Raw genomic sequence first — 9,688 nt, 5'->3', positions numbered from 1 at the left:
AAACTACTAATATTTCATATAATATTAAATTAACTAGATGAAGCATGTGCGATGCACGATTTGTTTTAATTTTCGAAATAAAATTTTATTCGTTGTACGTAGTATATCAATTAATATTTTTATTTTAAAATAAATCTTGAATTTCCTTCCCTTCGTTATATATTTAGATAAAATTCCTAATCTCAAAAGATAACCATTTATACTTAATGAATTTAAACTTTAAAATCTCATTCGCCAATTTTGCTTATATGGAATTTGAATTTTTAATTCTAAAAGAATTTACAAATCTCATTTTTTTTTATGCTTTAAAAATCTCTTATTTAATTGGCTATAATTAACATTTATAATCCTACATGGTGCATTAAGAAAATTTAATTTTACGCGGCTCTCTAATAAATCGAGAAAAAACTCCCCCTTTATATATATACAAGTTTTGGGCCCAGCCGCCCAGGTGATGCCCGGATTGTCCAAAAAATTTAGTTAGAATGCTAAATATGATCGTATAGTAAATATCTGATAACTCAATACTATTTTCATCATTAATTTCATTTTGAAAAAGTTATTTAAAATGAGATCCATTTATAATATATTTTAAATACCAGCACAAAAAAAAGTTTTAATTAGAAAAGTAATTTTGGGTTGATAATAATACTTTCAGTTCATTAGAAATAATTTAAGTGCAATTAAAAAATTCAAAGTTAATAATAACATAAATATCTATATAAAAAAAACTACAAAATAGTACAAAAAATTTAGTTAGAATGCTAAATATGATCGTATAGTATATATCTGATAACTCAATACTATTTTCATCATTAATTTCATTTTGAAAAAGTTATTTAAAATGTGATCCATTTATAATATATTTTAAATACCAACAAAAAAAGTTTTAATTAGAAAAATAATTTTAGGTTGGTAATAATACTTTCAGTTCATTAGAAATAATTTAAGCGCAACTAAAAAATTCAAGTTAATAATAACATAAATATCTACTTGTATTTAAAAAAAAAAACTACAAAATAGTACACTATTATAAGTGATATAATATCAAATGTCTAGATATTTTACATTATCAAAAGGCATTATAGGATCGTACAAACTCTTAAATGAACATGGTCCACATTAATTTACTGTGGACACACACTATAATTGTTTTTTTTTAATAAAAAGTCATCTTATTAATTAAAACAAAAGGTTATTATGTTGAAATAAAAGTAATTGTTGTATTATAAAGGCTATAAGAGGTTATTTTACTTTAATTGTATTTGTAAGAAATCTTTTATATACTAGTTAATATAAATTACAGTAAAAATTAGGAACATTAGAGCAAATTTAAAGTCATAGTGTAAAGCCAAAAACGCCAAACAAGACGCTAGAAGACACATTCAATTCTCTCGAAAACAAGAAAATCATCACTCCTTAAGTTTAGCCTGCTAGCACAAAGTAAAACAGGGCACCACCTCAGGGACGCCTGAGGGGGAGGCCTGGCACGTTGGCAAAGCTGAATGAAAAGCAAGAAACAAAGCTGAGCTGGCAACACCAAGGTTCTCTTGGTCCCATCCATCTCACTTTTCGTGGGAGCAATGGAGATAGATTGTTAATAAGCCCTTACAATAAATAAGTAAAGAGCATAGAAGAGAAGGATCATTAATAAGCCCTTACAATAAATAAGTAAGGAGCATAGAGGAAAAGAGAACAATACATAAGCTCTTACGCAAATTAAATAAGGAGCATAAGCAAAAACCACAGACAAGCTGAAAAACACGTACAAAGTCCCTACATTAGTTAAGTAGGTGACATAAAATGCTAGCCCTCATCGCGAAAGATGAGTAGCACAAACTTTAAGTCCTCACTCAGTTTGGTGAGTGACAAAAACCAATAAAGCCCCATGCAATCAAGTAAGGGAGCAAAAAATCAAGCGTGGCAGGAAACCTAGCCTACGTGGTTTAACCTAGAATAAGAGAGGGAATGCTAAGTTAAGGTTTAGGTACTGCTATACCATGACTCAACAATACGCCTTAACAAGAAGACCGACAACAAAGAAAACAAACAATAAACAAGGTAAAAGCAGAAATCATCAAGTACATATATTGTCATGCCGAACCTCCACCCACCAGGGCAGAGAAACAACCAGCCAAAAGCTAAAACATCCACAGGCTGAACCCTCACCCACCAGGATGAGGAAACATTCAGCAAGAAGTCAGAAAGACAGAAAATGCAAGTTAAGCTGGATAAGCCCAGTAGGACAGAAGTAGAAAATGTTAAGTATAAACATATAGACAATACAATCTTTAGCAGCTATACACCCTAAAGACAGAAACAAACACTACCTAATAACTACAGACCTAGGTAAAGGAAACTCTAAAGAACCACTAGAGGATGGGGGAGACAGCAGCCAAAGCCTTTATTGCTCATCAGCCCGGGTCTCCACTCCAATGGCAGCAGCAACATCAGGGCACAAAGGTGCTTCAAAATTCAACGCAGCATAGTTGGGGACTTTGTAGTTGACAACACGGAGGTGCTCAATAGGAAGATTGTGGCAATCAGCTTGCCCAACAAGGTCGGCCCAAAAGGCATTAAAACGAGCCTGTTGCTCTACACTTCTTCCATATAAACTGCTCACGCAACGAGCTGCCGCTTCCTAGCCCCCATCATGGCGAGCAATGAGCAACTTGGCAAAAATCTTGCGAAAGCACAAAGGATTTAAGCGCTTCCTTCTTAGCCATCTCAGCCTCCAGAAATTGCATCCTTATCTGAGAAAACCCCAACTCCCTCACAGTTTTCAAGTTTAGTCTTGAGGGCCTGGAGTTCTTCTAGCTAAAGTTGTATGGCATCCGCCCTCTCTTTTAGTGGAACCACTTCACCAGCTAGTTCATCTCTTTTAGTGCTAATCCGTTGAATCTCCTTATCTTTCATATTCTGATTTTGATACTCTTTCTCCACCGTGAGCAGAGCATTAGCTAAATCACCAATTGACTTGGTAAGTTGCGAAAAAGGTAAAGATAAAAAAGGAGAGTGAGCAAAGAAGGAAGTAAGAAAAGCTAAGGCAAAGGATAAAGCCCAGTGTAGACACCCAACTGTGTCTCCCCAAAACCAAACCCAGTGATGAATACCTTTCATGTCGAATGATAATCGAATGAAGTAAAAGTGTGAAAAGTCTAGTGTTGCGGTAGTTTTTATTTAAAATCTTTCTTTAGGTTTTCGAAAACCTGCTCTATTTATGAAAATAGGCATTCCAATTTAGTTTTGTCTATGATAAGGGTCCAATAATAGTAGTTGGATTGGGCTCTAAAAGAGTTTCCCAACGATACATTATAAGCCCAATTCCGACGAATAAGGAGGAAGTTATGACCAAAATACTAAATTGGGCCCGATTTGGTTCTTGCATGCGGCCCAATGATCCAGAGGAGAGCCTATTATTAATTATCATTCCTAAAGCTATTAGGATTGATTATAGTCTTCTAGAATTATCTAGAAGGTTCTCTTAAATCCTGACGGAATTAGGATTGATAATTATGTTTTCAAGAGTCTTACTTGGAATAAAATAAGGGGTTGTTTGGTTGTTGTGTGGTGGTAGTATGGTGGTTGGACTAGTGGCTTCATTCCCTTTGATTTTTAAAACAAACAACAATGACAATTTGGGGGATTTTCATTCCATTCTTCTTCTTTCCCTTTGTTCATTCTATTCCCTTTACTCCTTGTCAACCAAACGGCCCCTAAGTGTTTTTATGAAAATACGATTTTAACCTTAAACACGGATTTTATGACTTTAATCATATTAAGGAGTAGATTCCGCGTGGAGAACGCGTGATTTTTTAAAAAGCGCCTGGCGCTAAAAGCCTTCGCCTGGCGCTGGTTCTGTCGTCTGGTGACATGATGTGTTTTATTCCGTTTGGAACTCAATCTCTTTTCTATCCGTTTCCGGACTATTTTTCTATAAATAGGGTCCTTGGACCTCCGTTTTGAACAATCCACAACCATCACAATTCTCTCTCTTCTCTCTCTTGAGCATTAGCTTTCTTTCTCTCTCTCTTGCTTTCTAAACCAACCTTCTTTACAAACACAATTCCGCATTCAAGATCTAGGCACACCTAGCCAAGTTCGAAGTTGCCTTCGCTCTAGACGTGAAAGGTTGATACCTTCTGAGGGTTTGGTCCCAAATCCAGTCTAAACTTTTTAACTTTTTTTTTTCAATTATTTAATTTAATTCTTTGATTTTATTATTTCATTGAAGTTTACTAACGCGTGTATTTTGTTATTAGAAAGAGGTACGAGGTATCAAAGTGAGTAATTTTATTACTCTATTCTTTTATAAAGCATGTTTATCATTAATTAATTCTTAGTATCATGTTATGATGTTTTTAATGCTTTCTAGAATCATGTTTAAGTTGCTTCCTATTCTTTCTAATATCATGTTAGTATCATGTTAGGGATAAAGCTTTAATTTTTATTGTTTGACATGCTAGGGTTTGTTATTAATCTTGTTTGTATCATGCCTAGGATCTTGCTAATATTATTATGCTTTGATGAGATTATGATTATGATGATGATTGTTGTAACTATTATGTTGCCTGATTATTATTATTGTTGTTGCTTGATCACGCCCTTTCTCTATAGGGAATTTGTACTTGAAATCATGCTTAATAAGATAATTAATAATTTGGTTTAGGCTAATATGATTTTAACTCAAGTGATCGCCAATAATAGATCTATTTGTGCATTAATATTTAACCAACATAAATTAAACAGGTTTAGGGTTAATCTAATGATTGCATGTTAGTCAGAAAGCGCACATGAATACGAGAAGAATAAAGTAGAGGCTTATTATAGGGCGGGTTCAATCTTTTTTAGGTTGGATTCGTACCCTCATCCCCGAACATCCAGTCTTGGTTCCAGACCTGGCCTATTGGAGTTAACAATCTCAAGGATCGTTAAGGGGTGTAACCTTCACCCTGTGAACGGTTTACAAGTTCCTAAAACTTGTTGGCGACTCTTTTTCTCTTGTTTCCTTCCCTTTGGACGCCACCATGCTTAAGTGTATGATCGCATTGGGGTTCAAGTTTGGGATGCTTGAAATATTCCCTACACCTAGGCATAGAGTAAACTAACCTTCTGAAGATCATGGCAAGCGGTGGCAGCTAGAAGTCTGACTGAACCACGAGTAGAATCAGCAGGGAGACGAATACCCTGAGTAATAAGGCGGTATCCCAGAGTACCACCTTGTTGAGGATTGTCTATAAACTATAACTCATCAGCTTGAACGTTCATCAGTGGCCGAAATGGAGCATTCTCAGTCCTAGTAGGGAATATCACAAGGCAAAAGGCAATATCAATGGGCACCTCCCCAAACTTAATAAGTATAGTAGGGCGAAAAGTGCCACCAACCGAGATTAGAGGTGGTTATTGGGTAGGGTAGCAGAATGATAATAGAGTCAGGGCCAAGCTTAAAGGCTTTTTAATGGACAGGGCCTTTAATGGACAGGGCCCTTATTGGAAGGGTTAATATAGGGCCAAAATGTTTTTCCAATTTAGTTGATAAAAAAAATAGATAATGTAAAAATAATTACATAGATAAATTTATATTTATATATACTTAATAATGGCTTTGTCCAATATTTTTTAAAATTAATATTTTGTAGGCCCGCCCATTATCGACCCGCTATTAACCCGCAGCCCGCATTTGCCCGACCCAATATTGACCCTATAAAATGTGACCCTCTTTGACCCGACCCGCAACCGACCCGCCTAATAACCAGGTCTAGCCGTCTAGCCGAGAGAGAGGTCGCTGAAAAAGGATTCTCAAACGTGTCGCTTAAAAATTGGTGAACATAGCGGTTGAGCTTGCTGGAGTTATGAGTCATAGTATCCTTTGCAGCATTCTCACCAAGAAGCCTAGTGTTGGCAGAGTAAGAGGCAAGAGCATCCATCGCAGAGGAGTGTAAGCCTTTTTGGCAGCAGGCAACCCTTCACCAGCCGAGGAAGAGATCACAAGGTCATCCTTCAAATCGATAACTAGATGAGCTTGTTGATACAACCCCGTAGGACTGGAATGACCACCCATGCTAGCACTCCGCAGGCAGCCTAACAGCTTAGTGGAGGGAGGAGTAATCTTGAGGAGCTCCATGATGGTCTTATCGGGCAGATCTGACTCAGGAGTTTCAGTACGAGGAACAAAAATTTCCTTGGTAGCAATAGTAGTATCAATGCTAGTAGTAGAGAGCAGAACATGCTCAGCAAAAGTTGTGGGTTTCTCACCCACCGCAACATCAGTCTTAATCCCCAGTCAGGAGGAAAATCAAGAACGATGTCAATAAATTTACTTACGTCATCATCTTTCAAGATACCAAAAGATTGCTTCTCGAAAGTTGTGTACCTGAGAGGACTGAGGTGCCACTGGGACAAAAGCCGCAGCAAAGTCCTTCACAAAAGATGAAGTTCTCTACGCCACTAACGCCTCAGATCTCGAGGTAAGTTCCTATGGCCTGTTGCAAGGTTCTCGCCGACTCCTGACAGTAGAAGAGCTTAACCTTAGCTCCACCAAGCCTTGCCTGATCTGCAGCTGTTATGATACTAAAAACAGCCCTTAATTCAGTAGGGGCCAAGTGAATTTCTCCCTTCAGGGCACCAACATGAACCTCTAAGGTTTCAAACAACTCAGGTTGATTATTAGGGGTAGTAGTGATAGGATCCTTCTAATTGTCCTTCAGCCCGAGAATACGCCTATCCAGCTTGTCATAACCTGGAATAACAGGCAAGTAAAAAATTAAAAAAAAAAAAGAAAGACATGAGGACAAAAGCAGGTAGGCAATACGAGGAAAAGACACTCAGAAAGAACAAGAGAAAACATACCAAACTCATGGGTAGAATACAAGAGCATAGCAGAGAGCTGCGCGTTGCCCACAATGTTCAGAGAATTGGGCAGCTAGTTCTTAGGAAACTTCGAATCACTAGTTACCGCTCCCCGCAGTGCAAAAGCATGCGTCTCCCGGGCAGACACAGAGGGAGAGACGGTGACCCTAGCTATATTCGTACGAATAAGCCGAAAATTACGCGGCACTTCAAAGAAAGAAGGTAATGCAACCCAAAAAACTTACCAGTCCAATCCCTAAAGTGACCAATCTTGGGATAAGACATCACTCTTCCCTCCTTAGGGGCCACATAGTACCAGTCCAACTTAAAACTAGAGGATGATCTCTTCAAGCTCATCAAAGACTTGAACAAGTGCAACGACTTTTGGTAACAACGAAAACGCAAGAACCACATCAAAGATATCAAGGTGTGCAAGAAAGTAGGGTGTGGTAGAGCAACACAAAGATTAAAGGAGCAAAAAACTTTATCCAAAGTAGGGTCCAAAGGAAAGCGCAAGCCCAAGTTCAGCCCAAGTCTAGCTAAGAAGCGAAGACAACAATATGTCCAGCAAGAGGAGAAGACAGTTTAGAGCCCTCAATAGGTAGGACTAACCTGTAACCTGGCCCAAACCCATAAAACTTCTGATCTACTACGGCCAAGTCCAACCTCTCAGCGTCCTTACGCCAGTTGGGATCCAGCACGTAGTTCTTGGAACCATGACATCTCTCATCAAGGTAGAAACTAGATTCCCCTTCTTCCACATGCTTAACAACGTAAGTGGGCTGGAAGTCTTGAAAAGCCTGCTCACTAGAAGACTCAACCACCCCGCTCATGCTCGCAGCTTGAGGAGGAGATGGCGAAGAAGTTGCAAAACTACCACCCCGTGCTACATAGTGTTCAAATCGATTCACATCAGCCATATCATCAAGTCAGGTAAAATTGTTTAAAGGCTGTACATGGGGAATGGGACTAACAAGGGATACATCAGGAGGATTAGCCTTAACCTCATTAGCTAATCGCTTATGGCGCATTGCGCTCATTCTCAAACAAATAAGATGAGGCATATATGAACCCCATCATGAGTAAGTACTCTCTCGCAATAAGGATCAAAGAAATTAGAGCGAGCTTTGGATCAAAAAGGACGAAAAACACTGCCGGCAGCAGGACGACTACTACCCGACCTAGACACAACTGGTGGAGTCGCAATAGTACTCGCCTCGCTCCCTGCATGAAAGGGGTCGCTTGGCATAACTACTTGCTAGGGTATAGGGGAAAAGAAGGAGAAGAAAAAGGAGTGCCGCAAAGCGCTCACCTAAGTGAGACAGCTTAGGGGAAGAATCAACCTCGGTACGCATAGAAGGGGCACTCATATTTTGGCTGTCTGTAGCATCGGGCATCCTTAGATCTACAAAGAACAAAAGTCCCCAATGAAGACGAAGAAAAATTGGGTGCACAAAAACAAAATCAGTTAAGCACTAGGAACATATGCATATGAACAGAGCGAGAAGAGGAGAAAGATCACAAAGATAGAGGCAAGAAAAACACAGACAACAAGGGAAAAGGAAGAATTGGACAAGAGCAATCAAATTCAAGAAAAGATCCAATCTTGCGAAGGAAAAAATCAAAACAATGCAATTGGCTAAGCAAAAATAAGAAAAAAGCACAAAGAAAGTACCTTTATCGGAAAAACCGTAGAAATAAGGAGTACAACAAAAATGGCGACACCGAAAAGGCAAACGGAGAAATCAGGGCTTCGAACTACAACCAAAAAAGCGAAGAACCCCAATCTAAGACAAGAAGGGGAGAAAATAACAAGCAAAACAAGAACAAAAACAAAAGCAAAAGGGAGCAAAAGGAAGTAGAGAACTTACAACAACAACAGGTGAGCAACGGACATCTACAAGAAGTGACGATGGCAAAAAGTTTGAAAACTAGAAGAAGAATATGAAAAGCGAGAGGTGAAAAAGAAGGAAGTAAAAAGAGGGACAATGAATTAAATGAAGGAGTTATTAGATGGTTTAGCCAAGTAATAAAGCCAAACCGCCATGTCACTTTTGTAGAAATAAACTGACCCTTAGATGAATGACACAAGTCCCACTCATACAAGAAATGTTCCTGCCTAAAAAAAATCATTTCTCAGACTTTAGCGGAAATAATCAAAATTCTTCCTTACAAGTTCGTCATTTCTCAGACTTCAGCGGGAGTAATCGAAATTCTTCCCTACAAGTTCGTCATTTCTCAAACTTCAGTGGGAGTAAACGAAATTCCTCCTTGTAAGTTTGTCATTTCTTAGACTTCAGTGGGTAATTGAAATTCCTCCCTACAAGTTCATCATTTCTCAGACTTCAGCGGGAGTAATCAAAATTCCTCCTAGTAAGTTCGTCATTTCTCAAACTTCAGTGGAAGTAATCGAAATTCCTCCTTGCAAGCTTACTCTCCCTCCAATATTAGCGAGAATAATTAAACATCCCCTAATATATGGAAGACATGTCCTTCATGGACAAAAAAAAAGCCACCATCAACAAGTAATAGCATAACCACATCTTCATCACCTCGCAGCACGACCTCCCAAGTCTCGTAAACGTGTAGTCAATTTTGATACTTGAGGGGCTAGAGGCGTACAGGGTGACTCAGCCGGACAACCCGTTGAGAAATTACCGATAAGGTGACACGCTCAGAATAGTCGGCATAAGGATCCTCATACCATCTCTTGAGGGGCTAGTTGTAGGGGATAGCTCCTGCTAAGCTATATACCTCCCAGCTGAGTTCGTCAAGAGAGACCGCACCGCATATACAAGAGCCGACATGAGTAGCCTCATACCATCTCTTGAGGAGCTAG

This window comes from Chenopodium album, chromosome 27, assembly GCF_948465745.1.
Source record: "Chenopodium album chromosome 27, dcCheAlbu1.1, whole genome shotgun sequence".
NCBI lineage: Eukaryota > Viridiplantae > Streptophyta > Magnoliopsida > Caryophyllales > Amaranthaceae > Chenopodium > Chenopodium album.
The sequence above is the reverse complement of the archived record's forward strand: the minus strand, read 5'-3'. Positions refer to the sequence as shown.